Raw genomic sequence first — 24,327 nt, 5'->3', positions numbered from 1 at the left:
AAAAGCAAATTCCTCAAACCTGAAACACAGGCATGAATGACACAATTAAAATCCAAGAGTTATGCTATTAGAGGAAGAAAAGTCACATAAATGCTCTTTTAAAATTGCACTGTCACTTTTTGTAATATTGGAGCTCAAGCAGATTTCCTGAAGCACGTTTAGGCAAGTGACTACAATAATAATGTAGAATGTTCAGAAATGCATTTGACTCTTCAAGATAAGCACTCTGGCAAAATACGAAGTCTGAAATACACCAGCTGTTCTAGGAAAGCGCAGCACTCAAAGAAGAAACTTCCTGGAGAATACTAGTCACTTATCTGCAGTATTTTCCAGATTGCTGGAGGAATGCTTGGTGTCAGCTGGTACAGGAAAAAAAGAAAAAAATTGCCTCAAAAGTCCTGAATACAAGGATGACAGCAGGGGCTAGACTGCCAAATCAGATGCTGAGATCAGGAAGCAAAACAAAGACCAGCAGGGAGGCATGCTTCAATCTGCTATTTATAGCCAATCAGGAAAGCAGTTGAATTCCACATGTGGATGAGTCACCACACCCAATTAGAAGCACATATCTACACAACACCCAATTAGACACACATGACTACACCTGCTCACATTAGCAAACAAGCATTGGTAAAACAAGCATTGATAAAACCAAATGTGTGACACACCACATTATGTTTACTTAGAAACAGGAAGGTTTAACCAAGAACAGAGATATGATTTAACCCTAATCCCTGGGGATGCTGATAGATAACACAGGAGGCACCTTGGGGATTCCTGACAGAGGGAAGGGTATGCTGCCATTACCTATATTATCGAGAACAACCTAGACAAACGAGCACAATCAAAGTACTTATCTGCAGTAGAAATTAGTTACTTACTAACTAAACTAGTTCACCTCACTACAAAGTTCTCTTACCTGAATAGATGGAGCGATGGCTGCTACCTCTCTCCATCTTCCAAAGTACACTACAAGGTTTCCGACTGTGCCATCTTAATGGTGGTGTTAGTAATAGTAACTAGTAGGCTAGTGCACTAACAGGGAAGGCATTACATCCACAATGCAAGATCCCACTCCTATCTAGATGAGCTACAACTGTAGGATTAATCAAAAGGATTATCCATTACAGTTAACTAAACTGAAAAAAGCAAAGAGTTAATGGGTGATATATTTATATCATAACTTTACAAATACTTAGACTACACTTCTACCACCATGACACAAAAAAAGAATACCTGAAATTAAAGCAAAACCAGCAATAGTAACTTCTTCTGAGCAATGGGGAGCTAGTATTTAATTTAGACTATAGTTACAAAATCCTCGTGTCAGGAGAAGTGGACTCAGACCCAAGAGTGGAGTCAACAAGGTTAAGCGTTTATATGTAAAATATGGATCCTTTTATGTGTGGGTGGGTAAGTGAGGCTGGTGTGGGCTATTGCCTCAGGGGAAATGGTATTTACAACATGGGCTGAGCCACACATGACGTCTCCACACAAGAGGCACATCGCTTGCATAAACCACAACTCTGCCTTAATCACGCATATGCCTAAACCATGCATATGCTTGGTGAAGGTAGAGAGTGGTCTAGCTGTGCGGATGGGCAGAGAGAGGAGCAGGAAGGTTTGGGAGAGATAAGTGTGGCTGGGTCCGAGTTTGGGGAGTTTTTAGTAGTGGGACAGTTTTAGGGATTAGGTTGGGGGGTTTGGGTAGTTTTAAGGGATGGGGCTGGGTTTTAGGGCTCATGACAGAGGGGAGGGGCAGTTTCTTGGGGTGGGGGTCAGTTTTAGGGCTCAGGAAGGGGGAAGAAGAAGGGGTAGGGGTAGTTTTAAGGGCAGGGTGGGATCGGTTTTAGAGCTAAGGGTGGGGGGTGAGGGTAGTTTCAAGGGCAGGATGGGGTCAGTTTTAGGACTCAGGGTGGGGGCGTCAGTGTTGTTTTAAGGGCAGTGGCTGGGTTTTAGGCCTAGGGGAAATGGAAAGGGAAATTCTTGAGGGCTGGGGAATGGTGGTTTGCAGGGCTGGGGTATCTGGTGTTAGAGCACTGGGTGGGGAGCTACGGTGTGCAATTTACCAAGCATATTCCTTTACCAATCATGCTTTTACAACAAAATTCATTTTAAATGCATTTGTTGTAAAGGCATGCGTGGTAAAGATGCAGACATGGTTCAGGGTGCGTGGTTTAGCCATGGATGGTTGTATCATACAACCATGCCTAGGTAATAGAAGATTCCGCAGTGAGTTAGTGTCGCTTTCACCACATTTGCCCCACCAAGTGTGTGATCCATCCATGGTATAAATGAAGTCACACCTCAATAAATCAAGCAGCACAGGGTAAGAGGGTTAGGGGTTGATGAATGGATGGGAAAAGGGATTTTGGGAAAGGTGTGACAAGGACAAACACTACACACCACACCAGTATTTATCAGGGTGATGAGCAGTACATCATCATCAATCTGTTGTAGAAAGAAATAAAGAAATGGGTATGACACAGTTCAGTTAAATGCATTGCAAACAGTCCTTCAACCCCAGAGACCCAAGTTATTGTTAGATATCTAAATGCTCTGTCATCTAGGTTTGAAAAATACAAATTATAGAGGAGCGAATCGAACCCATCAAGTTTTAAAAATTATGATTTTTAAAAGAAAAATGATACTGTTATGCCAAATTGGGCAGTGCATCTGCTTCCCTCTCGTAATGTCTGTCACTCTCCAATACGGGCTGGCGATGTTTTCCTGGTGGACGGGGGCGGGGGAGACCACTATCAGTGCCAGGGAAGGAATTCCCTGGCACTGATAGTGCCTACCACCATGGTTTCTGCGGGGGTACAGACGTCACGGAAACCATGGCGGTGGGCGAGGTCAAAATGCCATGGACGGCCGAGGCAGTCAGTGTGTTGACTTGACGGTTTGGCTTTGGCCAAACTGCCAATGTCATAATAGTGGAGGTAGGTACTGCCAGCCTGTTGGCGGTTATATCTCCACTATAGCACCGACAGCCGGGGTCGTAATGACCCCCATTGTCTTCATTTTTGAGAAAGTCCTCCACAACCAGGTTGATGCTATGCGCCAAACACAGTACCCTGAAATAGCCACCATCTGCCATGGCATTAATTACATTAGTGCCATTGCTGTGGCAAAAAAGACCTCTGGGTCACAGCCATTCGAACACCTTGCTGTCAAAATCTTCCAAGATGTTTGCAGCTTTTTTGGATTTCTCCATGTGAACATGGCTACTGTTGCATGCCGCCAAATGCCCTTAAAAGTTTCTTCAATGCTGAAACCTGTAGATGGCTGTTGCCTAAACCCCACAAAAGAGATCCAGTGTGCAATGATACAGATGTAATCAGTTGCTTGACAACTGGTCCACATGTCTGTGGCCAGGTGGATAGTATGAACAGCACTCTGCTGCAAAGCTTGTCCAACCCATTACAGCACATCATTTTGATGCGCTGCGGCAACTCTGGCAAAATAGGTCTGACTGGTAACCTTCCATTTCAGGTAGATGGATGCCACAAAATCTAAAAATCCCTCTCTTTCTACAAAAAAAAAAAGGAGGAGGTCCAGGGCTAACATTTTAGCCATCTTCCCATTGTGCAAACATGCCATTTGGTGGTTGCATTTGTAGGGCCACTCATGCCTAAACATGCCAGTAATAGGAGCTTAGATTTTTTTTCTTTTCTGGTGGCACTGACGCATGCAACTTATGAGAGGTAGGAGGGGTAGACTCAATGTGCTTCTTGGAGCTCTCATTGTATGCTGTGGTGTCGCCATCTCAAAATTGTGAGGCTGGTGATGTCGGCGCACTGCTGGGGGACAGGGCTGCTTTGCATAAAGCTGCCATCCTCTTCTCGCCCAACACCTTCACCTTCCACTGTAATCGACACTGATTCCACTCTCGCACCACCACCTTCTGCAATTTTCTAAGGTGTTCCTCTACTGGATAGCATAATGTTTTTTACATGGGTCATTTGACTTCAGTACCTTAGTGTGAACCAAGCTTACCTCAAAAAACACTTCTGTGACAAATGGAGCAAATTGCCATGTTATCCTCCTGCTGGCTAATCGTCAAGAAGTCCCAAACTGGGGTGGAGACCTTTTTTAGTGGGCACTGGTTCCACTGCCTCAGTCCAAAGAACTGGAGGTATGTGGTGTGTCGACGATTGCCTCTCTGGAGTGCATACTTCAACTGAAGCAATGGTGGATGCCTTACAAATATATGAGCTGGCAGCGGTGGTGATGGTACTAGTGCCACATCCCTCGGAGCAGGTTGAATAGCATTTATAATCATAATGTTGGTATCCTCTGAGCCATCTTCCATGATAATGACTGGATTGTCGTCCTACTCATCCTCCACTTGCATAAATCTAAGGCTTTCAGGAACTTTCATTTTTCCTTGTCTTTGTGGCGGGTCTGGACTCAGGTGGGGTTCAATCCATATTCAGATCATCAGAAGGGGGGCTTGGAGAAGATGGAGGAGTACCCTTACTTTTTTGCTGGACATCAGATAACCAATGGTTCAAGAACTGATACATCATGCTCAGCAGGAAGTTCAACCTCCTGTTCTGCTCCTACTGCAGGAAGATCTACTAATTTAGACTCACTGCATGTTGCCATGATCGCCATGGCTGCCTCACTGAGAAACAAAGCTTTGAGCTAAGGCTGGGGAAGTACTGTTGATGTGGGGAGGCTGCTCCCAGCTTGCTGGTTGCTGGACGGTGCAACAGGCACACGTTTCCTGAAAAAGGTTTGGGGTAGCATGCAGTGGTGGAAATCTGCTTCTTCTCCTCCTCACTGGCCACTTTCTTAGTAGTACCTTTGCTTGGGGCCATTTTTAAGCTCTGTAAATGGCACTTAGCTGCACAAGTGGAAGAACACATGCAGGCATATACTAAAAACCTGCTGGCAGGCTGCTCAAAATGGCCACCGACCAAATGGTCAAACAACAAGTAAGAAGGCATGGACAACGCAAAACACATGCAGGCCTTTGACAAAAGCACAAAGGCCAGCTGCACAAAATGGCCACTGACCACATGATCAAACAACAAGCAAAGAGGCATGGACAACAAATTACACATGCAGGCCTAAGGCAAAGGTGCACTGGGTGGCTGCACAAAATTACCACCAACCACATGGTCCGACAACAAACAAGAAAGCTTGGACAACAGAACACACGCAGGCCTATGGAAATAGCACAGTGATTGCCTACAGAAAATGGTCGCCGGCTGCATGGTCAAACAAAAACAAGCAAGGAGGCATGGACAAGAAAGAAAACACATGCAGGCCTACAGCAAAAGCATTCCTTTCATAAGTACGTGGTACCCCACTCAAGTAAGGTTCCAGACATGGGGTTTAACAGTTGACTTGTTTCTTCCTACAGTATTCCACTTGTATGAACAACAGAAATAAAATGGAGTAAACGGAATAACATTTGGATGAAATTGACTGTTTAAAGACAACCAATCGACACTGCTCCAGTTTCAAAAAGAGCTGAAGACTCACCTCTCTAAAGAAAACTAAATCACAATGCATTAATTAACCACCAACCCAGCTTCTTCTCCTCTTACACTTTGGCTTTATGCTTGTCTTAGATTATGTGTAGTGCTTTTTTGCTTTTTGGCTATGTTTTTGCTATAGAAATACCCTGTACATACATACATACTTCCAGGATCTTCTCTGGTGTGCAGCAGCCCAGCCAAAACAGAGCCGTTCATATGTTAACAATTCATGGCCTATCATGAGCTCCTTTCAAAGTTACAACTTTTCCAAGTGTTTAACGTGTGAGATGTGCATGGAGGTTTGGAGTGGCATTACTTATAACGATGGCTTCTCACTTGCAGAATTGGATGAAAGGTCCTGAGCCTAATATGTGTTACATATATTTAACAGTATTATACAGAATGGGGGCCTTTTGAAGGATTGAGGGCTCACTGCACCACAGTGACTGCAGGGACCTGTATTCCTCCCTGAGGTTTGTTTCAAATGCACAGCCACAAGATCAAAAGCGATCACTTTATCTTGCCTTCCTTATATGGTAGTCTCAACTGCTGGTGAATGTGATATATATATGACCCTGCAGAGGGCCAATTGTCCTCTTGCTATACCTATTCCACTCTTTGAATAGAGACAGTTGTATGTGTAATTTTGTTAGGGAAAGCACTTTGAACAAATTAATCATTGCAGATTATGGAAAAGCTTCTGAAACTCTTCTAAACAAATTGCACTTGCTTGAAACAACTTGGAAGTAATTCCATAGTTCAATACTACCCCATCGTTAGAAAACTGTGCTGTACCCTGAACCAAGAGGATTCAGATGGGTGTGATACTTTGCTCACTTGGTGCAATTTGTAGTAGCAATTTAGCTCTCATCACTTTGGAAGTTCAATAGCTTTCGGTGGTTAAGATGTTCAAGAAAATATTGAGGTTAGCTGTTCATTTTGTGCACACTCAAACTTGGCACAGAATATCACTACAGCCATCCCTGCTAGTTATAAGATCTCCAGGCAAGACCATCAGCACAACCCCGGATCTGGAGTCTCCATCATATTCATAGATTTCATCAGCTGTACCACCTACACAAACACCCCCGACAGCTACAGTGAACAACTCAAGTTCAAAGTACGCATCACAACCAACTTCTTCCTGGGCGAAACCCTCATATGCAGACCACCAGGACCCCATGTTAATTTCACCAGCAACATCATGTATTTCATTGCACCCCTCATTATCAATGCCAGCACCTTCATCTTCCTTGAGGGCCTTAAGTTTCACCTAGAAAACTGCACCGAACGAAAGTCTACAACTTTTCTAGAAAACTCAGAAACTGGGCCTCACCCAGCACGTTACCAAACATATCCACACCTCTGGACACGTAATGGACCTGATTTTCTCCTCAATCAGCAACATCACAGTCAACAAGCCATCAACTATGTCCTGGACAGACCATGCTCTTGTCAGGTTCAGCATACCTATCTCACACCGCCTCTGACCTACCACTACCAGAACTACCTGCGTGGCTGGAAAAGAATCTCAGAAGAGGTATGGGCTTTCGCCCTCTCCTCTAGTGTGCCCGAGCAAACTAGCAACTTGCCAAAAGCCATCCAAACTCTTAAAAGCTGACTTGCCACATGTGACCACACTCTGGCTCCTCTCAAGTGCAACCCAACGTCAAGAGCCCAACCGCAGGCCAGTTGATACACAGAAAATTCAAGCAAACTACCATTGCAAACAACTGGAGTGCACTGGAGTGCAAATGGAAAACTTGTCAAGACTCCACAGATAAATATATCTTCAGATCAGCCCTAAGACGCTACAGCCAGCACACAGCTCTTGCTGATCACATTGACGCCAGGACTAGCAGCAACAAGAAAATTTTTGCCACTATGAAAGATTTTACCGTACCTCCTGCCACCTCCAGCAACATCAACCGCTCACAAGACCTTTTCAACATGCTCTCAGAATTCTTCTGTAACAGAATCACCTCCATATAAAGCAACTTTGAACTTCAGCTGGACCCATTCACCATCGCAACTCAGCTTCCCATCTCAGCTGATAAATGGACCCTGACCTTGTGGGCTGTGATCACCAGCTATGATGAAGGCCATAAACGTGAGACCTCCATCTGACCCTTGCCCCCCACCATTCCTTCACCAAAGGACTCATACCTATCAGTGAAGCACTAGCACCCACCCTTAACTCCTCCATCGAGTAAGCCACCCAGACACCTGGAAACCTGCCATTGTCATGCCTCGGCTCATAAAACCTTCTCCTCACCCAGCCAGTCTTTCTGTCTACAGACCCATCTCCCTCCTACCTTACTCAACCGACACCTCACACATCACCTCAGCAATTACCAGGTCCTCCAACCATGTAGTCTGGATTCACTGTCAGCCACATTACAGAAACAGCACTCATTGCTGCCACAGAAGACATCCACATGATCCTTGACAGAAATGATGGCCCTCAATCTCATGGACCTCTCTGCAGCATTTGACACGGCCTCATACCCCATCCTCATTAGGCGCTTGCACGAGATTTGCACTCAATAGCCCAATTTCTGTTGGATCTGCTACTTCTTAATGGATGGAACACAAGATCTCAACCTGGCACTGTAGGAGGCTGGCCTGGCTTGTAGTGGGTACCAAAGGTACTTACACCTTGTGCCAGGTCCAGTTATCCCTTATTAGTAGAATAGAGGTGTTTCTAGCAGCTTAGGCTGATAGAAGGTAGCTATGGCAAAGCAGCTTAGGCAGAACTAGGAGACATGCAAAGCTCCTACTATACCACTTATATCATCAGCACAATATCATAAGAAAACACAATACACTGAGTTACTAAAAATAAAGGTCATTTATTTTTATGCCAATATGCCACAAGTATCTCAGTGAGTACCCTCAGTAGGAAGGTAAGTAATATACACAAGTTATATGTACACAAACCAAAATCAGGTAAGTAAGAGTCAGAAAAGTAATGCAAACAGTGTAGAATTACAATAGGTTGCAATAGGCAAGCATAGGTAGAGGGGCAACACAAACCATATACTCAAAAAGTGGAATGCGAATCACGAATGGACCCCAGACCTATGTGAGGTTGTAGAGGGTCACTGGGACTGTAAGAAAACAGTCAGGGTGTCCAAGATACCCCACCCCAAGACCCTGAAAAGTAGGAGTAAAGTGCACCTACTACCCCAAAAGAGCACAATAGTCGGGATAGGGGGATTCTGCAAGAACAACAAACACCAGCAGTGCACTGACAACGGATTTCCGGACTTGATGACCTGCAAGGCAAGGGGACCAAGTCCAATAGTCGCGACAGTGTCCGGGGGGGCAGGAGCCCAGGAAACCCCAGATGAAGGTGCAAGGAAGCTGCCTCCGGATGAGAGAAGCTTGGAATTCTGCAAGAGGGAAGATGACTAGGAAATTCTCTTTTGGAAGACAGATGTCGCACGTCGCGATAAAGCTTGCCAAGGTGTTTCCACGCAGAAATACCACAAACAAGCCTTGCTAGCTGCAAGGGTCGGGGTAGAGGTTTTTGGGTGCTGCTGAGGACCAGGAAGGACCAGGATGTCGCCTTTTGGAGGAGGAGACAGAGGGGGCGCTCAGCAACTCAGAGAGCCCTCACAGAAGCAAGCAGCACCCGCAGAAGTACCCCAATAGGCACTTAGATGAATAGTGAACCGGAGTCCATGCGAAGTTACGAAAGAGGGTCCCACGACATCAGAGGCCAACTCAGAGGGTTGTGCACTGCAGGACAGAGTGCTGGGGACCCACGCTAGGCTGTGCACGAAGGAAATCCTGGAAGAGTGCACAGGAGCCGGAGCAGCTGCAAATTACGCGGTACAGAGCTTTGCAGTCTAGCGTGGGGAGGCAAGGACTTACCTCCATCAAACATGGACTGAAGAGTCACTGGACTGTGGGAGTCACTTGGACAGAGTTGCTGTGTTCCAGGGACCACACTCATCAGGATGAGAGGGGACCCAGAGGACCAGTGATGCAGTCTTTTGGTGCCTGCATTAGCAGGGGGAAGATTCCGTCGACCCACAGGAGATTTCTTCGGAGCTTCTGGTGCAGGGTGAAGGCAGGCTACCCCCAGAGCATCCACCACCTGGAAACAGTCGAGAAAACCAGCAGAATTAGGCGCTACAATGTTGCTGGTAGTCGTCTTGCTACTTTGTTGTGGTTTTGCAGGCATCCTGGAGCAGTCAGCGGTCGATCCTTGGTAGAAGGCAAAGAGGGAGATGCAGAGGAACTCTGGTGGGCTCTTGCGTTCGTTATCTGAAGAATTCCCCAAAGCAGAGACCCTAAATAGCCAGAAAAGGAGGTTTGGCTACCAAGTGAGGTAAGAGCCTATCAGAAGGAGCCTCTGACGTCACCTGCTGACACTGGCCACTCAGAGCAGTCCAGTGTGCCCCCAACACCTCTGTTTCCAAGATGGCCGAGGTCTGGGACACACTGGAGGAGCTCTGGGCACCTCCTCTGGGAGGTACTGGTCAGGGGAGTGGTCACTCCCCTTTCCTTTGTCCAGTTTCACGCCAGAGCAGGGCTGGGGGATCCCTGAACCGGTGTAGACTGGCTTATGCAGAGATGGGCACCATCTGTGCCCATCAAAGCATTTCCAGAGGCTGGGGGAGGCTACTCCTTCCCAGCCCTTCACACCTATTTCCAAAGGGAGAGGGTGTAACACCCTCTCTCAGAGGAAATCCTTTGTTCTGCCTTCCTAGGCCAGGGATGCCTGGAGCCCAGGAGGGCAGAAAGCTGTCTGAGGGGTTGGCAGCAGCAGCAGCTGCAGTGGAGACCCCGGAAAGGCAGTTTGGCAGTACCCGGGTTCTGTGCTAGAGACCCGGGGGATCATGGAATTGTCACCCCCAATACTAAAATGGTATTGGGGGTGACAATTCCATGATCTTAGACATGTTACATGGCCATGTTCGGAGTTACCATTGTGACGCTATACATAGGTAGTGACCTATGTATAGTGCACGAGTGTAATGGTGTCCCTGCACTCACAAAGTCAGGGGAATTTGCCTTGAACGATGTGGGTGCACCTTGGCTAGTGCCAGGGTGCCCACACACTAAGTAACTTTGCACCCAACCTTCACCAGGTGAAGGTTAGACATATAGGTGACTTATAAGTTACTTATGTGCAGTGGTAAATGGCTGTGAAATAACGTGGACGTTATTTCACGCAGGTTGCAGTGGCAGGCCTGTGTAATAATTGTCAGAGCTCCCTATGGGTGGCAAAAGAATTGCTGCAGCCCATAAGGATCTCCTGGAACCCCAATACCCTGGGTACCTCAGTACCATATACAAGGGAATTATATGGGTGTACCAGTATGCCAATGTGAATTGGTAAATTTAGTCATTAGCCTGTAGTGACAAATTTGGAAAGCAGAGAGAGCATAAACACTGAGGTTCTGGTTAGCAGAACCTCAGTGGTACAGTTAGGCATTACACAGGGAACACATACAGGGCACATTCCTATGAGCACTGGGGCCCTGCCTGGCAGGGTCCCAGTGACACAAGGACTAAAACAACATACATACAGTGAAATATGGGGGTAACATGCCAGGCAAGATGGTACTTTCCTACAGGTACCTTACTCCTCAGAAGCTCGCAAACTCATCAGTAGAGTTCCTCAAGGGCTATCACTCAACCTCACCCACTTCAACCCATACATGAACCATCTGCCCAATTTCATCCTGGCACACAACGTCAACAATGTGTCCTACATTGATGACACATACTCTCCTCCTGGGACAAGACCCCCAACACAAGAAGCAAATTCATTGCCTGTATGACCGAAGTTGCTTACTGGATGAAATTCAACTGTCTAGCTCAACACCGACAGTACAGAAGCAGTGATCTTCAGCAAGAACATCTCACTGTGGTACTCCAACTGCCGGCTGGCTGAACTCGGACCCTCACCCAGAACGCACACCAGAAACATCAAAATAATAATTGACAGCAAACTAGACCTGAACACAACAAGTCAAAGCTATCACTGCATCCTACTTTCATGACCTGACGATTCTGAGGAAAATCTTTTAAACAGCTTCCAACCAACACTAGAAAAACTGTCGCTCACCACCCAGTCACCAGCAAGTTGTACTATTGGAACACCCTCTATACTGGGATCACCAAGCAGCTATCCAGTAGAATAGAAATCATCCAGACCTTGACAGCCAGACTAATCCTCAGCCTCTCACACAGAACTCATATCACACCTCACCTCAGGGTGCTCCAATGGCTCCTGATACACAAATGTGCTCAATTCACACTCCTCACACACACACATTCAAGGCACCACACAGCTCAGGCTCCACCTACCTGAATAGTTGCATCTACTTCCACCGCACCCCCAGCCCCACTCCACATCAGAGCCTCCTCCTCTCTTTCTGAACTCCACAAGAAGCTGAATACCTGGCTTTTCAGTTAATAAACCTACCATAGAAGGGGCTAGACACACACGCCTGCTCATCACTAGGATACCCGTGCGTGTAATAGAGCGCTTTACATATGCACATACCATACTTGCTGTGACTTATTCTGTTCTGTCATGCTATTTTATGTCAGGTTATCTAAACAGAGCTTTGGAAGGCGTAGTGCCGCTATTTGAAATCAGTGCACTGCAGAAGGCAACTTCACTTATGGAAAAGTTCTCCTTTACCAATAAAACGCAATGCCAAAAACGTGAATGAGATTACGACCCTTTATTAGCTCGTTCGTTTCTGTTTATTTTTATTGTGTATTTTTTTGTAAAGGATGGGCCAGAATGGACTGCATTGTAAGCTGCAAGAGACGTACCATGAAAGTAACGAGTCCTTTGTTTAATGATGTAATCTCGGACAAAGTTAATGCAATTTTACATTTTTTAGTACATCAAATCATGCGACAGTCTTCTCCCTTTTAAACGATTTTTCATAACACTAGTACGTTGCAGTCTCAATTGGTTCCTGGCAGAGCCATATTCCTGGTTTACACTTAATTTACAATAATAATGTCATGGCATATGGAGTGCATACAGTAGATGAAAGCGCACAAAGAGACTGCAAAACACTGTGGTATCTGTAAACTTTTGATCAGGTTTCTGGTTTTTCTGGCCAGGCCTGGTTTCTTGCTTTGAAACTCTCTTCCAGGTTTAGAGCTGTATGTACGTTTCTAATTAACCCGCTTGCCTGTGGGCAAGGCAGTTGCTTGATTCTTCACACATGGTGCTATTAACCACAAAGAACCTTTCGGAAAACGCAGCACTAGAGCATATGTTTTCAACAATGCCAGGGCTTAGCAGGACAATCATCTTTGAAAATAATATATACTTTACCGTTTACTTTGAACTGACAGTGTTTATTCTCTATATTTGCAGAAATAAACATGAACATCGTACAACACTAACAGTTGCATCTGAGTCTTTATACTTCTTGGCAACCAATCACAACAACTCCTTTGTAATGCCCTTCGAAATGCATGCAAATATTTGACATTAAATAAATACAGATATCAAACTACTTTCGTTGTATAACGGTCATTCTTTGCTCAACAACAGTCACATAGAAGATGTGTCATGGAGTCACAGAATAATATAAGCTAACAGTGTCTTGACAACAGAACAAGTCAAACCTTTACACGATGCCGTGCTCATTTTTTCTTAGCTTTACAGTTAAAATGTTCATTACACGATCGTGACAATTAAAGGGACGTGTACATATTTTTTTTCTGCAATGCCGACAACGTTTCCAATAAAGATGTCTCTCTACGCAGGGGGTCGTTATCGTGCATAATGCAGAGGCAACGAAATTTACTCGAATGTTTTCAAATACGTGTTCAAGGAGAAATCCTACTTCTTGAAATAAAAATTGGCTGTTCCTAATATGTTTGTGTTTGTTAAATAACAATTCTACATATGTATGGTGCCTCGAAATTAATTGGGAAAAATGATACGCCGACCCATTGGCCAATTAATTACAATTATGCACTTAGAGCTACACAGTAAATCCATGTTTACAGTTATTGCAACAACAGTTCATTATAAAGTGCCCTATCTTAACTTAATTTAGTTGTTCTCCTTACAGTCCTTTTGAAAAGACAGGTGTGTGAAAACGTGCTAGGCAGACACTGAAATTCTTTTTAGGGCCCTCTTACGGGGGCCCCTGCAGTGCCCATGCCATTGGCATGGGCACTGCAGGGGCCCCCAGGGGCCTCGCGGCACCCCCTACCGCCATCCTGTTCCTGGGGGGAGACCCGCCAGGAACAGGATGGCGGTAGGGGGTGTCAGAATCCCCATGGCGGCGGAGCGCGCTCCGCCGCCATGGAGGATTCTCAAGGGCAGCGGAAAGTCAGCGGTACACCGCCGACTTTCCGTTTCTGGCCGCGGCGGTTATGCCCAGCGGTGCACCGCCAGCCTGTTGGCGGTGCTACCGCGGTCATTCGCCCTGGCGGTTTTTACCGCCAGGGTTAGAATGACCACCTATATTCTGTTTGATGCAGCTTCACTGCTCCCATGAATCAATCTGAGGATATTAATTTAATTTTTAGCCTCCAATTCAAGATCATGGAATATCCTGGAAGCAGCATTTCATCCCTCTATCATCCATTGGCTAGTTACGTTTATGAAACTAATACAAATAAGACTATGGGCCTGATCCTGACAATGGCGGTTGGCTACCGCCAGGGCAGAGTGCCACGGATCCACCGCCAACAGGCTGGCGGTGCATCCATGGGCATTCTGACCGCGGCGGTAAAGCTGCCCTAGGGAATCCTCCACGGCGGCGCTGCAAGCAGCGCCGCCATGGGGATTCCGACCCCCTTACCGCCATCCTGTTCCTGGCGGTTTTCACCGCCAGGAACAGGATGGCGGTAACGGGTGTCGTGGGGCCCCTGGGGGCCCCTGCAGTGCCCATGCCAATGGCATGGGCACTGCAGGGGCCCCCTAACAGGGCCCCACTAAGATTTTCAGTGTCTGCATAGCAGACACTGAAAATCGCGACGGGTGCAACTGCACCCGTCACACCCTTCCCACTCCGCCGGCTCCATTCGAAGCCGGCATCCTCGTGGGAAGGGGTTTCCCGCTGGGCGGGCGGCCTTCTGGCGGTCGCCCGCGGGAAACTCAGAATAACCGCGGCGGTCTTTTGACCGCGCAGCGGTATTCTGGCGGTTCCCGCTTGGCGGGCGGCTCCCGCCGCCCCCAAGCTCAGAATCACCCCCTATATTTCTCCATTTCTAACTTTTTCACCATTTCACTATTTTAACATATACCTGTTCATGTACCAATATTCCCCCATGAAAGAAACATGCCATGGGCCTAATTCACAAAAGGGATCACAGTCGTGACAGTGGCATCAAAGTCACGGCTTGCCCCCTGCAGTCCTAGTGGGGGTTCTCCACTCATAGCGGGACCTCGTACTGCGATTTTCCATTGCAGAGGTGTTGGAAAGTGGATTATTGGTAAGGGCAGGTAAGTACCTACACCTAGCAATAGGCCACTAATCCCCACTTAGGTCTAGTTAGGTCTAAATAAATTAAACCCAGCTTAACCCTTTGTAGCTTGGCAATGGGCGACAAGGCTTAATTTAGGAGACAAGTGTGTAAAGCATTTAAAAATCACAAAACAGCAAATAAGTAAAGCACAAAACACAATAAAAATCCAACACCAATTTATAAATATAGATTATATTTCTATCTTTAAAATGGCACCAAAACGATTAAGATCAGGTAAGGGGAACTGCAGATATGAATTTTTAAAGAATTAATGTTTTCTAGCACGTAGAAGCAACTAGCGCTCAAAGGGTAAAAAAAAAGGTCACAATGGACAGGGACAAAAAAGACCAGAGTTCAGGCCGCCCACGAGGTAACACTGTTACACTTATTTTCAGAAGTATTTCTTGATTCAGGAAAGTGGCCCACAACACCAGCCAAGGGTTCAGAGGCTCTGGTTTGCCTCTTGGAGTCTGGGACTACAACTCCCTTGATGCACCTCTTCATCTTATGGAGTCGTTCCAAACATCTCCAAACTTCTGGATCTCCTTCCATAGGTACTTTTCGGGTCCTTGAAGAGTCCACAACTTTATCCATGGCTCCAGAAGCTCGGAGATGCTCCTTGGGAGTTGGGACTACAATTCCCAGAATGCAACTGGTCAGAATCCTTAAATGCCACTGGATGCTGGTCAGCTGGGCTCTGCTTGCAGGACCTGATGCAGGGAACTCTGGGTAGCTCCTTTGTACCTGTAGCAAACATGGAGTCCCTTCTTGAAGCAGTAGAAGACAGGCAAAGTCCTTTTAGTAGGGAAGCCCAAGTGTGCATCTGGTGCAATCCTTCAGAGTGCAGTGGCCAGGTGCAGGTCAGGGGACCAGCAGGGCAGTCCTTTTCTTCTTCTTTGTCTTGTTCTTTGTAGCGATCTGAGGTGTGGGTGCAGCTCTGCCATATTTATCCTTACTCCTGGGGTGGAAAGCAAGGGGCCTGACTGTCCAAACACAGACATGCTCCCCCCCTTTGATAACCACTTCCTGGGAAGTGTGGCAAAATCAATCCAATGAAGTAACATTCTTCAAAAATCCAACATGGTTGAAACTGATTTTTGGAGGTTAGATCTGGCTGAGTTTATCCACTGGTGTGGCTAAAAATCTTATACAGACCCCTCTCCTGCCCTCTCCTGATCTAATCAAAAGTGCACCTAATTGTCTGGGGTTGCAGGAAATTGGAGAGGTTCTGAGCTGCTCCAAATGTCCTTCCTTGCCTTTGTAGACTAGTTTGGCTGCTCTTCCCCATCCTGTTTCACCATCTGCTGAGTCAGATTCCCCCCCAGACATATCTTTTGTGTTCAGCCCAGGTCACTTCACACCTCATCAAGGCAGCCTAGCAAGGCTGCCAGAGGCTGGCCAATCAGAGAAGGGCACTACAGAGCTGAAGTTGGCAGATTTCAGGTAGAATTGTAAGACTCTTTACCTGAACTAGTTATATTAAATCAAACAATGGCAAGTTGCGGGATTTATTCTAATAAATAATTTAATATCAAACTCAAGGGGTATATTTAACAAGGTCTCTTATGGGGACTTTGTTAAATAAAATAAAGTCTCCCAATGTTAGCCGAGGGCGGCCGTTCACCACAGTGAGGGAAAAACAAATTTGGCTATTTTATCTCGCCAGGGTTTATAAAACACTTTTTATAAGGTCCCTGCTTGTAGTCCTAGGGGCACATAGGGCACACCATAGGGTAAACATAAGGTAGTTTAATACTTTGGAAGTACTTTTAATTCCTAAGTCGAATTTGCATATAACTTTATTTTTATAGCAGCCAGCAAGGCAGGCCTGCATTTAAAATGACACTGGGCACCTCAGCAGTGCACCTATGGGTGCACTACCTATGCTGGGGTCCCCAAACCTACAAACCCTACCATATACTAGGGACCTGTAGGTAGTTTGATTCTGCCAGTTATAATTAGCCTAAATTGCATACTCATTTCACACAGAGCACAGGCCCTGGGACTGGTTAGCAGGACATAGGGCACCATCGGAGTCAGGAAAACACCAGCACAAAGTGAAAAGAGGGGGGCAAAAGGTATGGGAGCTCTGCAATCAGCCCAGTTTTCTCACAGGAGGTCCCTCAACGAGTGCGGGCCCCTGATGCGACTGCGGGGGTTTAATGCTATCTGTATTTAACCACCAATTCCATCTTGACCACTGACTCCATTTTGTGCTTAGCTTATCTTCAAATGCCATCACATCGGTGGCGCAGGTATTTTTCCACGCACAGCTTGTTTTCTACATTGAACATGTTTTCGCTCTTCTCACCAGAGAAAGGAACATATCATGGGGGATGCAAAGGTGATAAGAGAGTACCAGGATTAGAATGTTTATAGCACTGAAAGGTGCAGCTCTGTCTTGTGAATGCACATTGGGATCTGGTCAGTTCTTTTGTGTGTTTTCAACACAGACCAAGTACAGCCAGCGTTTAACTACTTACTTGAAAGGAGGGGGAAGGTTACCAGAACCTTCCTCTTCGGTTTGTTTAAGGTATATAAGGTGGGGAAGCATGTCGCTGAGGCAGAACAAACGCATTGTGAGGGTAGATGCACTGCTTATGAGTTCCATTGGGGGGCGTGGCCAAGATGGCGACCGGAGCGGCAGCATAATCTGCGGCTCCGCTCCCGGCCACTCAATTATCCTTCACCCAGGCATCCCCGACCACCTGGTGGATTTCCGTGTGCCCTGCCACTCCAAGAGAGCCCCAGAGAGAGATACGGCTGTCGCCAACAACGGTGAAGCCGATCTATTGGGGCTGTGCCTTTGTTCGGAAGAGAGTGGTGTTTGCCCGTGTGGCCTGTGTGAGGTCTTGCACCCTGCTCGGCGCGAGGGGTGAGCGCGTCGCTGAGACCCGTGTGCTCCCCTGCTTGGACAAGCCTGACAGCGACGAGGCATGTGTGCCATGATCCCTGAGACGTGAGGTGCCGGGGGTGCACTGAGATCTTGCGGCTGGGAGCACAAAGGCTCCACTACGATAACTTAGCGACTCGGCTGCACTTTTCCGGGCCACAGTTTGGGCCACGCGTGGCCCGTGAGGCTTCTACTGAATCCACAGCTGCACATGAGCTCCAGCCCGCGTGAGTGAGGATGCTATTCATTCTCCTGATGTTTTGTCTTCCTGTAATGGCAGATATGCGACCGGCCTGGTTACTTGTGACTTGATCCCGTCACCTTGGGGGCCCAACTCACCAGCGACACTGCATTATTCGACACAGACTGTCTTCTTGGAACCGTTGGCAGTTGCTAGGTTCGAGGGGACACCGGGACTGCCCCCTCGGATGGTGCCAGTCTGTCTGCGAGCTACTTGGAATTATTTTATCAGCACTGACTCAGAGGGCCAATCTCTCCTTCCAGTATTGCCTCGATTTGCCTTCATATCGCACTAAAGCGGGTTAAACGTGAACTGCCCCCAGCCTCACATCGGGCTACTCCACGGCGACATTACATTCTCCATACCAGCACGCTGGCGCCATGCGCAGGGGTTCACTCACTGGATGCCTTTTGGCTGCCTGATATAGCATCTGCCTCCTTCCCCCTGAATACTCACCTGTGGGGCTGGCCTGGTGGGTGCGAGCCTGATCAGGTGCTCCTGTCTGGGGCCTTACCGTGACGACAATGGAGACAGCAGGGGTGCCAACCGGGAACCCGGAATCGACCTCCCAGGCATTGCGCCAGATGGAAGTCACCCTACATAATGACACATCACAATTAGAGAGGGTGCTACAGGCCATACTAGACACAAAACCACTCTTGAGACGAATATTGATGCCGTTATGCTGGATGTAAACCTACTACGGACTGACTACCGGGCACTGGTGGAGAGAGTGATGGAAACGGAGAATGATATGGCGACGCTGTCCCCCAGTGTGAAGGCCCTTCAGGAGAGGGTGACCCATTTAACCACAGAGGTGGACGAGCTCAGACATAGGGCTGAAGATGCAGAGGGGAGATCAAGGAGAAATAACATATGCCTGGTGGGATTCCCGGAGAGGGCCGAGGGCCCCAGAGTGGATTTGTTTTTGGAGGGTTGGCTGACAGACACTATTCTATAGAACAAAGTGCCAAAATTCTTCTCTGTAGAACATGCTCATAGAGTACCGGGCAGGCCCCCACCACCTGGCGCTCAACCCCGACCATTGATAGCCCGCTTCCTCAACTACCGTGACAGAGACTTGGTGCTGCAGCTGTTTCGTGAGGAGGGCCCGCAGAAGTTCGAGAATGCATCAATATTTGCCTATCCGAACTTCACTTCCGAAGTCCAAAAAAGGCATAGTTCCTTCTACACAGCGAAACAACGCCTCCGTGAGCATAATATTAAATATGCCCTTCTCTTCCCCCCAAAACTACGAGTACAGGATGGCTCTGCAGTGCACGTTTTTGCCTCTTTGGATGACGCTTGGACCTGGCTGCACGCTTAGGGGTTCGCCCAGCCTGCTCAACAGATGGATGCAGAGGAGCCATGGTCGCCCCCAAAGGGGAGACGTGGTTGCCGGGCACTCTCTGGGATCAAACCTACCAGGCCGCAGTCGCGGAGGAGCGCACCCGCATACTGTGCAAGGCAACGCAGTTTCTATCCAACACTTACTTTGCTTTGAGTGAACTAGCTGATGTAGAAGCCGAGTGCAGACTCCTCTGACGCCGGGGACTCCTATCAGGGCCCGTTACTCACCCCGGGGTCTGCAGATGACATATGACCTATATACTCTATACCACCATTCACTCATTGGGAGCGGCCCCCTACACTCTTTTTGTTCTCCCTGCTCGGTGGGTGACTTGATGAACCAGTGAGTTTGTGTGACCAGGTCATACTACCGGAGTATTCCGCCTGGGCTTTGGAGCGATGTGGCCCACATTGCTGTTTGGGTGGCCGGGAGCGAGACTCTCGCAGTCTGATACCCAACACTGCGCCCCACTCCATATGGACCAGTTCTTTCTCATGCCTGCTTTCAGGGCTTGTTCTCTTTTTTTGTGTTGTTTATTTATGACATATGTTATTGTTTCAATGCTTATTTCATCCGGGGCCTTTCTCTTATATCCCCATTAGTTTGTTTTGTTATTGCCACGGTTTGTAGTCGGGGGGAGGTCGTACTGGTGACCCTGTGCCGAGACACCTGTCCGGGGCAAGAACCTGTTGAGATTGTTCGAAGAATGGGGGGCTGGAACTCAGGAGCTCCCCCACTGCCTTACATCATCGTATAGTAATGGTTGTACAGTCTCAGGCACACATCCCTCTTTATAACGTGATCATGTGGAACATGAGGGGCATGTCCACTCTGCGCAGGTGACAACGCATACACGCTTTCCTGAGGTGACACCTGGTCCATATTGCAATGCTGCAGGAAACGCACTTATCCTCAGCCACAATAGAGAAAATGCGCACCAGCTGGATGGGTCAATTGGTGGGCACTACCTCCTCATCCTTTGCTCAGGGCGTAGCAATTTGGATTGCACCGGGGGTGCCATATATCATCTCCCACACACGGATAGACCCTGATGGATGCTAGGTGGTGATTGAGGGCTCCCTGGACGGCGCGCCATTGGCTCTTGTAGCGCTTTATATACCCAATTTCACCCCAAAAAGCTTTTTGCATGAAATGTCAGCTAGATTATTCAGGGATCCTTCTCTGGAGAGTATTTGGGGAGGTGACTTCAATTAGGTTTTGGATGTCCATTTTGATCATTCCTTCCCCCCTCTGCCCTCTGCCCTGAGCAGGGAGACTTTGCAGGAGTTTGAAGCATGGAGAGTGAAGAATGGCTTGTGCGATGTTTGGCACTTGCGGCACCCGGCGGGCCTTGAATACTCATTCTACTCTCTGGTGCGTGACTTACATACCGGGAGGATAGACATGATTTTGACCCCGCCCTCGTTGGTACACAGGGTTCGCGGCTCCGAATATTTGGCCCGTACCGAGCGGGATCACTGTCCCCTGCGGGTGGTCCTGGACTGGGGCCGTCCGAGAGCTCGAATACCCACGTGGCATTTACAGACGGAGGCCTTGGCGGATCCCTCTTTCCACGGGGAACTTGCTCAATACCTAGCTACTTACTTCTCACAAAATCACAACACAACACTACAAATGGCAACAGAGTGGGATGCTCACGAAGTAGTGATACAAAGCCATTGCTTGGCCACTTCCATTGGGGTCTGCCGTGTCCTGGTCAGGGAGCTATCGGAGCTGGAATCTAAGCTGCACATGGTAGAAGTCGCGGTGGCTAGAGGTGAGGAGTCAGCAGGCGTGCTTGCTCCCTTGCGTGCAAGCCATAGAGAAGGCGACGATAGACTGAGCAAACATGGTTATAGTTATTATATTACACAACAATACGCAAGGGGGACATGGCAGGACGTTTGCTGGCTTGGTTAGTACACGATAACCCCAATCCTCGCACATTGGAGTGATCCGATTGGTCACCGGAGAGATAGTAAACACCCAAGAGGCGATTAACAATGCTTTTTATGCTACTATTGTGAGTTATATGCGTCCCCCCTCCCTTGACGGGATGAGTGGGTAGCTTCTTGAGCTCTATATAGCTAAGTCGAGTGCTCCGTGAGCAAGAGGTTACATTAGATGGTCCTATCGGTCTGGAAAAGATACACCTTGCGCTATCCCAAATGTCCCGAAACAAGGCCCCTGGCTCAGATGGTCTTCCAGTTGAGTACTTTGTATCTCTGGCATCTCATCTCCTACAGAGATTGAACATGCTCCAGGTGTTCAATGAAGCGCAGACCCATAAGCAGCTGCCGGGCACGATGCGTGAGGCCATCATAGCGGTACTCCCGAAACCTGTCCGTGACCCCCTCGATGTTCACTCATACCACCCTCTTTCATTGTTAAACACAGAAACACAGATTGTAAAGTGCTCAGGAAAATAGTAGCCAATAGGCTCCTCCCGTATATTCCTCATTTGATACACGAGGATCAATCAGGCTTTATATCTGGTAGGAATAATTTCCTGAACATTACAAGATTGATCCGTATACTACATAAAAACGAATCTGTGCCCAACCACAATGGAGTTGCCTTGTCGTTGGATATAGAAAAGACGTTTGACACGTTGAGTTGTGACTTTCTTTTTCAATCGCTTGCTGCGATGGGCTTTGGTGACGGATTCATAGCATGGATTAGAACATTATACTGTAGCTCGTCTGCCCGCGTCAAGATGGGGCAAATTGTCTCCGATCCATTCCCCATCTCCAGGGGCACCAGACAGGGGTGCCCGCTGTCTCCTTTGCTGTTTGCCATAGCTATGGAGCCCTTAGCCGCCTGCCTCAGAACACATGCACAGCAATGGGGTATTCCAGAGCTACGCACACATCACATAATCTCCCTGTACGCAGATGACGCTCTGATCTATCTATGTGATCACACAACGTCTGTGTGTCAAGTTTTGGAATCCTTAGACTCTTATGCCGACATCTCCGGCCTGCCTTTAAATAGGTCTAAATCTTGCATTTTCACCCGGTCTCCTGTGCCTCCGGAACTGTAATCGGCACTGCCGGAATATCACCTGCCATGGTGCCATACCACCTTTAAATACCTGGGCATACAGATATACCACTCTTTGGAGGGTCTCAGAGAGGGCAATTTGGGGAGAGTTATTCGCTCCATAAAGGGTTCTCTGCCCTTCTGGGGGGCACTCCCCTTGTCCCCCATGGGTAGAGTTTCCATCGCTAAGATGCTCATCCTGCCTTGCCTTCTTTACTACTTTGCAGCGCTCCAGATTGTCTTACCACACTCATTCTTTAAGACACTACAGGGCATGGTGATGGATGTCATATGGGGTAAGGATAGATGCCATGTGGCCTCATCCACAACACAATATCCGCAGACTGAGGGAGGATTGGGTGTCCCCAATTTCGGAATGTATTATGCAGCCGCCCTTCTACAATGGACAGCTGGTTGGCTGGGCGAACGTCACACAGCAGAAAAAGCAGTCTTAATTGACGCACTGGCACAGTTGCCACTGTTGACTTGGTTGACAGATAAATCTCACCCCCCACCACATGGCAATGTAATATTAGCTGCCACGAAGTCATGCTGGCTATGTTATGTTCATGGTAGGAGTCCTCGCACACCATATTCCCCTCTGTATCCTCTGACGCATCTGCCTGGGGCGCGGACTTTGCTGACACATCATAACATGTCCCCGTGGAGGGAAGTGGACCTTGTTAATGTTGGGAACTTTTACTCGGACAACATATTATCGACATTCAGCGAACTGCTGGTGCGCGAAGATAGCGGCCGGTCATTTTTTAGCATATTGCACTACACAACACCTACTTCATATTATATAGGGCATGGGCGATGTTGAGCCTTTGACGTCACAGATCCTTACACTGGTTCTTTCGATGGGTGGTGCAGGGAGAACGGTGTCACAATTGTATTCCGTGCTGTTACCGGGAGCGCATCCTGGCTTGGACCATGCAAGATCTCGTTGGGATGTGGCGTTACCTGCATCCCTGTCCCTGGCGGCGTGGTCGACTGCGCTCTCTTCTGTTAAGAATGTCTCTTGGAATGCCAGACTCTGCTACACCCAATTTAATTATCTACACCGCTCTTACCTGTCCCCTTCCCACATAAAGCGCATGTTTCCCATGTCGGACCCGGTGTGCCCCCGCTGAGCAAACCCTCTGTCAGATTTTTACCATATGGTGTGGAGTTGTCCTCCGTTATCCATAGCTTTGCAACGTATTACTGCTGCGGTGTCTGACATCACTGCCCACACCCTACAGACAACGCCTGAGTCCTGTCTGCTAGGTCTGCGACACCCCAACAGTAAGAACAAGCAACTCCATAGGTTCATTGACTCAGCATTCATTGTTTTCAAAAGACAAATAGCCACTTACTGGAAAGCACCATACACCCCCAGTCATGACAGTTGGTTGCAAATTTTGCTACAGCAATCCCATGCAGAGGCCCAAACACTGCGCAATTTACAGCATAGGGGACTAGCACAGGGTGGATCTGAAATCTGAGCTGTCTTCATCGTTAACATGGAGGCCAAGGACGACACACGTCCACCTTAGACTTATTGCAGACATCGATACATGTGATTGACTAGTGCTCCTCTAGGATTGTATTCCCTCTGTGGTTGGTTGATGAGGTTATCACGGCTTTCATGCTCGGGGCAGCGCTCACAGGGTGTGGGGGCGGGAGTCCCCGACACCCTTATCATCTTCTCCATTGAGACTTAGCCCATCCTACTCCTCAGTTCATACTAATATTGCCCGACACCCCCCCACAAACATACCATGCCTCTATGGCGTGCTTGGGCGACCTGCGTCCCCCTTCTCCCTTGGGTTCATTGCCTTGCACCTCC

Source organism: Pleurodeles waltl, chromosome 3_1 (genome assembly GCF_031143425.1).
Source record: "Pleurodeles waltl isolate 20211129_DDA chromosome 3_1, aPleWal1.hap1.20221129, whole genome shotgun sequence".
Taxonomy (NCBI): Eukaryota; Metazoa; Chordata; class Amphibia; order Caudata; family Salamandridae; genus Pleurodeles; species Pleurodeles waltl.
The sequence above is the reverse complement of the archived record's forward strand: the minus strand, read 5'-3'. Positions refer to the sequence as shown.